Here is a 9,696-nt window from a genome sequence, read left to right as displayed (position 1 = left end):
GAAATAAAAATCTAATAATCAACTCCCCTTCAAAACAAGAGGAACAAGAATCTTTAATTTGAGGCAAACAAATATAACATCAAAGCAAGGGTAAGACATTATAAAGAACATAATTTGCAAAATAAATAAGAGGTGATTACCTAGGACACAAACCGCTTATATAAAATAATATCCATAGTAAAAACATCAATCCTTATAATGAAAGAAAGTCACAAGATAAACAAAATGGCATTAAGCTAAGGAAAAAAGATCCCTAGAAAATGAGAAAGAAGGAAGAACCTTTCCCTCAGGGATGAAGACAAGGGATACCTTAACACAATAATTTTTTTTAGAAAAGATATGTTGAATAGAATCTATGGATTATTACAAACATAATACAAAACCATAGGGAGATATGGCAGAAAGAATACTAATTAAGCTCAAAGCCTAATGGATCCTAAGAGACTATGTGAAACTACACCTCTTTCCACAAATCTACAGATAATAGGAGAAGAGATCTATATTATATTAGAATGAGGGGTATCCCCTCTATCAAAGTTATGAATGAACTATAAAATTACACGAGAATATGATATAATTCCTAAAGAAGCTCTTTCTCTAACATATAGATTAAAATGCACATAATCAGCACATAAATGTGTATTACAATAATGAAAATGATATTTTCATTTGTATAGATTATATATTGGCATAGGTCTAAATATTTCTTTCGTGGAATTCATTAACACAACATACACCTTTTTAGCCACTTCTTCATGAATATCAAGGTTATCTAAGGTAGGTATAGGGAGAAGTTCATGAAGAGGAGGATGTAGATTAACATCAACCACCTTGGATTGAAATTGTAAACAACCAACACCATGCATATCATGTTTAGGGGCTATATGAACTAGATACTTAATACCATTCTCATTAACACCAAACCCTAAACTTTGTTTAGTTATCATATTATATCTTGTAGTGTACATATCATGTAAATCTTTTATAAGAGGTGATTTTTTATTGTGTTCATGAGTAAAAGTCATATAAGGTGGAATAATAGGTTTAGAAGAAGTTTATTTTATCTTCCCTTTAATATATTTTAAGATCAGATAAGAAGGAGAAGGTAAATCTAATAATTCTTGCACATATTCATCATGAATCATAGTTTGAACCTCTTGAAAAGTATGAGAAGAACTAGGGATAGAAAATGGAGGACTAGGCATATTAGTAATCAAATGAGGATTATGAATGTTAGGAACTAGATTAGGATATATAGGATTAGGATTAGGAAGATTAGGAAATGGTATATCATCTACTAAATTCTTCACATAATCTAAAAGAGTAATGAGTCCACATAAATCTTTAATGAAAGATTTGAAACTAGGAAGACTAGTGTTGGTCAATCTCATAATAGTATAGGAAAGTGAAAATTAAAGAGTAACCAACATAAAGAAGGGGATAATACTCTAATAAACATCATAAGTATGATAAAGAGGTACTAAAAGGAGGATGATGAAGAAAATAACCACACACCAAAGCTTCTTAAAAATCTTTATAGTAAAAGAAACTACAAGAAATATTTTTTATTTTTGTATAATATATGGTTTTTTTTGGGTGTGTTTTGAATGTTAAAATGAAAGATCATAAAAGGAAACAAAATATCTAACACCAAAAAAGAAAGAGTCAAGTCTATTGTGAGTTCACCAAAATGTAAGATATAAAAATATGGTTGAATAAGATTTAGAATAATGTACATGAAAGAGACCCTAAACCCATATTTTTATACAAATATATAAATTCTAAGGACATTAAATGTAAATTATAATATTGAAATGAAGAAATGAAAGTACTTATTCTGGAAAATAATTTATAGGAAACCCTATCAAAAAGTCTTATATATTATTGCTTTCCATTAAGCAAAACTAAAACAGTGAGATCTACAAAACCAAAAAATATTTTTCTTTTTTGAGCTACATGGACCTTGACCCAAAGTTATAGTATGATCTTACCTCTTTATTTATGACCTTGACCTAGACTATTATGACATAAATTCTATTCATGGATCTCAAAAGTTTGTCAAAAAGGGTGCTCAAATTTGCACCAATATTCATTGTCTCTCACCTATATCTATAAGAAAAATAATTTTTTAATTTGGATGAGGGGTTTTCCTTGGTTAGACCCCAATTTGGAATCAACCTTAATGATGGAATTGAAATAGAGAATGCTAGAAAGTAGTAGAAATAAATCTGACAATGAAGCTATGATATTCAATAGATATACAACTGTATTTGAAATGTGAAAAACTATATTCTAATCAAAGGTTGGACTCAATAATGTAACTCAAAACCATAAATTTAAATCAAAACCTCTATGATTTTATGCTTGAGATCCAACTTGAGGAAGAATGAATTGATCTTGAAGATGAGCAAAGGATATTGAAGGAATATCACACAACCATGATGGATAGATCTAGGGTTTCAATGAAAAATCTTGAATGCGTTAACCAAATACATTCAAAGGCTTGAATGCTTGAATCCTTAATCTTTGAAGAATGACTTGAATACTTGAATAGTTGAATACTTTCTCACTTGATTTTCTTTCTTGAATTTAATGGAAGAAAGATGCAATTTGGGCAATCCTCTAACTTTCCTTTTCTTGCTGATGCAAATTAGATTATCAAAGTTAACATGACATAGCCTTTTATGCAATAACCACACATCATCAAGTCTAACAAAAAGACATGTTGCATCTTCCATATCTAGGTAAAATAGATTACTCCTAATTTTTTCACCCTTTCCTATCAAATTTTCATCAGTGTCATAGATCTTGGCAGTTTTGTTTCCAAATTCAACTTTGCAACCTACATTGTCTAACTGTGATACACTCAACAAGTAATAGTTCAATCCTTCAACATAGTGTGCATTATCACATGAATTTTTTTCTATAAGTTTTATAGAGCCTTTTCCTTTCATTTGACATGGGGCATCATTACCAAATCTAACACTATTTTCGTCATACTGAGTAAAGCTAATGAACTTACTTTTGTCTCCTGTCATGTGATGTGAGCATCCACTGTCTATGATCCTCTTATCATTATTGTTCACACATGTAACTAATGTTGTTGCTTCATCTTTATCATTGTCTGATTCATCCTTCATGGCTACGTAGGCTAGTTCATCATCATTCTCATTAGAGTCTTCTTTAACAATGTAGCATCTCTTTCCTTTCTCTTTGTTGTCATCTTCTCTTTTGTTCCTATACTTTTTTACTTATTTGTAGTTCTTCTTCTATGGACATCTTGAAGCTATATGACCTAATTCATTGCAATTGAAACATATGATAGGGAGCTTAACTTTGAATTTTCCTTTTCCTCTATGGAATCTCCTAGCTAGTAGTGCTTCTAACTATTCCACATCTTCCTCATCTATGCTACTATCACTGGATGCATGTTTTACTTTTCTTCTTTTCTTGCTTGATGTTTCCTCTTCAATCTCTTTTATTTTCATCTTGGCCTTGAAAGAAACTTCAAGGTTCTTAGGTCTCTAGTTGTCAAAATTGGATAGCTCCAATGCAGTAAGTCTTCCCACTATTCCTTCAAAGGTTAGTGTGTTCCTTTGTACACATCTCATCTCTTAGATGGATGAAACTCTTATAGCATAGATAGGAAGTAGAGTTCTTAAGTATTTGTTGATGTTTGTTTCTTCTTCCAATTGTCCACCTAGACTTCTTATTGCACTCACCACTTCTTTCATTCTTGTAGCGTATTGAGCAACATTTTCACCTTCTTCTATTTTCTCTTCCATAGATTTCTAATAAGGTTTTCCACATTTTGAATGTAGTGTCATAGTCTTTGATGTCATCATATTCTAGATAGCTGAGTGTAGAGGAAATCTCCAACATTTCTTGGTTATGCTCCTTCTTTTTATTCAAATCATATGCGGTGAGAGGTCCTACTAGAGTTACATGTTCTGTTCTAATTGAGGTTTGTGCATAGTCACCTATTGATCCAAGGTGCAATTTCATCAAACTCTGCCATGCAACAATGTTGTCTTTATTGAGCTTGGAAATTTCTCTCTTGGACATCTTGATCTTTCTTGCTTCTAGTACCTTGAAACTAAATCAGCAGAAGGCTCTGATACCAATTGTTAGAAATTCTTTAGAATAATTGAGAGGTGGGGTGAGTCAGTTATTCAAGGTCCAAATGTTCTATTCAAACTTTTCACTAAGTATAGTGAACCCATTCAACCATTCATTCATCCAAGCTTTAACTTATCTATTTAGCAAGTTATTGTAAATCAACATGCAAGCATTAACACATATCAAATCAACACATGACACATTGATTTACATGGAAACCCAATTTGGGAAAAAACACCAGTAACATGCTACTCAATTCTCACTCTTCTGAAATGATGCCCTGTGAAAGACCTACCCTGTTAAAGGCCTATAACACACTGTTAAATGTGACCTTGTTAGAGGATTTAACCACCCTATTAGAAGTGGGCCTAGTTAGAGGACTTTAGAATATTCACTTGGAATGCAACCTTGTTAAAATATTTACAAATGACTGTTAGGAAAACCTAAGTCCATAGAATTTTTAGATCTAATACAATTTCTAGAGAGTATTAGAAAATCTTTACCTGACTACAACATACATCTTATCTTGTAGATCTCAGATCACATCTTAGCTCATACCCTTGCCTGGCCTTCAATCTCTACAACTCTTGACAGCTTGCCCTTATTTCAAGCTTTTTCTCATTGAGTCTCCACACTCAATGTACTAGTGCAATCATCTCTTCATGACCACTCATAGAAGTAGAGCCTATATGCTCTTCCTTCTCCTAGATGTCTCCTCCTTGACACCTTTCTAACCACTTTGTAGATTTGGCTCTTTAGCAACAATAGTATCAGCAGCTCTTTGCTTCTTGCTATACGACTTCTTAAATAGAAGTCTTGGAGTACCTTTTCCCATTTGATTCTTCCATTTTTCAATTTCAATTTGCATGGATTAGGTAGGATTCATTGCATCTAACCCATATTCTATTTCCTCTAGAAATTTCTTGAATAATCCTTTAGAATTCACCCAAAAATGGTTTACATAGGATTTTGTGACACCAACTTATCATCCTTCTCTTCTGAATCATTCAAAAAATTCAATGTAACCATTATGTCAGCTTAGATTTGGTGAATCTTTGTCATTTGAAATAATGTAGTAGCTTGACACTATTGAAATACTGGTGCTCGGCACATACTGTGTCACTCGGCATCAACTATCTTTTCCTGATGCTCGACACCTAAAGATCACTCAACACCAACTAAATTTTTTCTAATGCTTGGCACTTGATCTTCACTCAGCACATAAAGATCACTTGGCACACACTAGAAAGTTTGGTTACTTAACTTCTACTGAGAATTTACTCGGCTTCAACTAGCTTGCTTGGCACCCACTAAAGATCGTAGTTTAAGCTTTGCAATCAACCTTGTTACAACTTCTTCCTCCAATAATTCTAAGTGTTACCAACCTCTATATCTTTGAGTATGTCATCAATACATTACTTAATCATAGTCTTAATTGATCCTTGCACTTCTTTACAACATCATAACTCAACATTTCCCTTAGGTGCTCTTGTTACATCTTGTTGATCAAATCCTCTTCATTAATCAACTAAGTGAGAGTACTTGGATCTTATAAGAAAATATCATCCCTACAAATAGAAAGTTTGATATCAATTACAAAACGATGGTTGAAACCATTCTTTTACAAAAATCTCCCTCTTTGATCTTCAAAACCAATGATCTTTTTCAATCAGATTTCCAACACCAATTTGATGAAGGCACAAAACACCTTGTAAGAAGGGATGAATGTTCTTAACATCAAATTGCTTCCATTTAAAGATGATACAAATATCATGTAGAAATATATTTCTGAGCAATATCTTTTCCTATGGCCCTTCCTTGATATACAAATTGCTATTATCATTTTTCTTTTCAAAACCAATTTTTACTAGATGTCCATGTAGTATTTCATACCATTCTCTAGGAGATTTCTTTAATCCATTTAAAACTTTATGAAGTTTACATACCATATTTCTTTGGCTTAATTCAACAAAACCTTCATGTTGTTCAATGTAGACTTCTTCTTCTAAGACTCCATTCAAGAAAGTTGATTTAACATCCATCTAATATACTTTGAATCCCTTTTGTACTGTATAAGCTAGAAGTGTTCTTACTCCTTAAATTATTGCAATAGGGGAAAATGTTTCCCCATAATAAATACCTTCTTCTTGAGAATAACATTTTCATACAAGTCTTGCCTTGTTTCTTGTTAGTTTTCTTTTCTCATTCAATTTATTTCCAAATATCCCTCTTGTACCAATCACATTTTAATCCTTGGGTCTAGGAAAAAGACACCAAGTTTTCTTCTTTTCTATTTTCTCAATTTCTTCATTCATTTCCTCTATTGTATTTTCATTTTCTAAAGTATATTTTACTAATCTAGGTTCAAATTCACTAATTAAACATGTTTCTTTTAATTTTTTCGTTGTCAATATGCCTTTTGTCTCTCCTCTAGTTATTTGAACATGTGTATAATGCCTTCTAAGAAATTTTGCAATGCTTGATATTTATTACTTGATTTTGAACTTAATTCACATGGTTCATAAAGATCTGCATCCCTCTTCTTAGGCTCCTTAAGCTGATTTGGTTGTAACTCAGCTTGCATTGTCTCTAGTTGCAACTCAAGTTGAACTAGCTTTGACTGGGGTGCCTTTATCTATGACTTAGAATGAACTGAAAATGAATTTCTAGGTGAACTTACTTAGTGATTAGATTCAAGCTTCTATGGTAGGTTTTAGGTTCTTCTTCATAGTAGAAAAAATTTCTATAATCTCCAAGCTCTTTGTTTCTTTATTCTTCTCTTTTTTTGCAATCTCTTCTATCTTTACTTCAGCACTTTCTTTGACTTTGTGAGTAGTAAGATTTGTTAGTGTAGTTTTTTATTTTTCCTATTTTGATAGGTTTTTCCTACACTTTTAATAATCTCGCTTAGGTTAATAAAGCATGTCTTATTAGGTGAATGGTTGTGAGGTTTCACCTTCCTACATGTGAGCATCCATTAGCTATCTTGGGAAGATACTTTGCTATCTTTAGTCTGATAGATGGTTGCTCCTCATTGGTTGGTGTTGCCACCTCCTCCCTCTTCCTAGCCTATACAAGCATGCTACCTAGCTTGTATTTGAATCTCTTGTTTTTGCATCCTCTTAATGCTATTTTGCTTCCAACATTTGCATTACTCTCTTGGAGACTAACTCTATGATGCTATTTTGATTTTGTATCATTTGCATTCATAGTTTAAATATTTACTTGTTGCACTAGTTTTCTGGGTTATTAATCTTTTTAGATTCTAACATGGTATCAGAGCTAGCTTGCTGCTCGCTGTTCGTGGTTTGTTGAAGCATTTCAAAAGCTACTTTTTTTTGGAGCAGTGGGAGGCTGTATGGACAAATTTTTTAAAAAATAATTTTGGAGCACTTTGGGCTCAAACAGACACTTCCATTAGATCCGAAAGGCCATTTGCAGTCAAAATTCATATAAAATTTGTCCATTTTGGACACCGTTGGTCTGGGAGGCAAATTTTTTTTGTCCGACAGGGCTGTACGGCCCCTGCATGCAGTACGAGGCATCAAAAATCAAAAAAATTGAAAAAAAAATCTTTTTTCGGCTGTCTTAGCCGTAGGTAGTTATTTAACCGCAGCGGAGCCGCTAGCGGTCACTGCTGCGGTCACCGCTGACGGCCACCGCTAGCGGTTACCGCTGGTGGTCCGCAGCAGCCACCACCGCTGCTCCGCCATGGCAGCCCTCCAACCTCCTGCCGCCCGGCCGCCGCTCCACCGGCGATGGAGGGATTTTTTAAAAGATTCTTGTTTTTTATTATTTAAAAAAAAAAAAAAAAAAAAATTTTGCATTTTCAGAGGCCCTAGAGGTTTTTTCTCCGTAACTTGAGCATACGGATGTAGTTTTTCAATCTGAAAAATGTGTCGGAAAGATGGTTCCGAGATGGAGATGGTAGTATAGGTGTTTTTGGGTTTTGATGCAGTTTGGTTGCCTCTTATGGTAGTCAAAGCTAGATGTTCTATTTTGCACTTCGGGAGGCGTATCTTGAGCTTCCGATCTCCGATTTTGGACTTCTTTATATCACTGGAAAGCTCTTTCTGTGCTCTTTCTAGTGATGTTGGTTGTTGTTCTAGATTCTATTCCAGGCACATCCTATTTATTCTTTTTCATTTTAGCATTTTGGTGGATATCTTGATTGTTTCAGGTCCAGAGATCAATTTTGTTGCTTCAGTTGCTTCGTTTTGGGCTCTATCTTCTGTTGTTTCAGCCTTTTTTTTTTTTTTGATCATTGTTGATATTCATTGTAAGCATCTTTATGCAACGCACTGAGATAAAGTGCCACTCTTGTGTTTCAGGATCCTTTTCATCATTGTGATTCGTTGTACTCGCACTATTTTATAAAGTGCCATGGGGGGGATAGTTGTTTGCCACTTATAGGCCCTCTTTCTCTAATTCATCATGCAGTGTTGATGACATGATCCTTTATTTGTGTTTGTACCTCACTCTCGATGTGTTTGGCTCCTGTGTTGTAGGAGATTTTTGGCCCATCTTTTCAGCTGCCTGTCACCTCACCTGCCTTAAGGGGAGGTTATATTGTTGTTCTATGCTTCTTTGGTCGATGGTTCGTGCCTTCTATTTCCATGGAGATTCCTTTGGTTGATGGTTTGTGCCTTCTATTTCCATGGAGGTTCTATAGATCAACATTTTGACAGAGTTTTGCAGTTCTTCATGCTTCAATGATTCTCTTCTGATCTCTTTGTTCCTTCTTCTGGAACATTCTCTTCTATCTCTTTTTGGAGTAGGGTTTTTCCCATGTGGTTTTCTCTATTTCTGCTCTTTATAGAGATTTTTTTGTGATTGGGTACCTGATCTAGCCTTGTTGCCGGGACCCAATTCTCTTTCATAGCTATGCTAGGTTAGCTTCCTCCCAAGCTTCGCTTAAGGGGGGGTTTTAGAGTAATTATTTGTTCTAACTTATTAATTAAATCACTTTGATTTAATTAATTAAGTCGCCTATTACTCTAGTTTTCTTAAGCTATCTTGTAGGTGCATATAATTAATATTTTATTAATTATACTGTGCAACCCTAGCTTTTTTAGGCTTTAGTTTCCCTTTTCAGGTTTCGTGATTCCTTTATAAGGATTCACCTCTTTGTATTTTATTGATTCACTTATTGGATTATATGAGATATTTCTCTTTGCATGTCCATAAGATGGATCTGTTTTTTTGGCCTCCTTGATTTTTCCTTGCCTTTGTTCTTTGCTTCATCCATGTGATAGGTTTATGCATGCAGGTGTTCTTGGGAGATTAGTTTTTCACCTAATCAACAATTTGTATGCCTTGCTTTTATTTGAGTACCCTAGAATATTCCTTCATCACTTTTTGCATCAAGGTCTCATTTCCTTAAATCTTTTAAGATATAACATTTTATTCTAGATACTCTAAGATAACAAAAATTGGACTTGTAACCATACCATAATTCATAAGGTGTTTTGTTTGTACTTTTTATCAATTGAGCTTAGTTCAGTTTATGGAATTTTTTGTTGATTTCTTCTCTTTAATATTTTGGTGCAACATTATTTTCTATCAATAGTATCCTTG

This window comes from Cupressus sempervirens, chromosome 1 (genome assembly GCF_028749045.1).
Source record: "Cupressus sempervirens isolate cs-2001-9-10 chromosome 1, ASM2874904v1, whole genome shotgun sequence".
NCBI classification, from domain to species: Eukaryota; Viridiplantae; Streptophyta; class Pinopsida; order Cupressales; family Cupressaceae; genus Cupressus; species Cupressus sempervirens.
Note: the sequence above shows the minus strand (reverse complement) of the source record.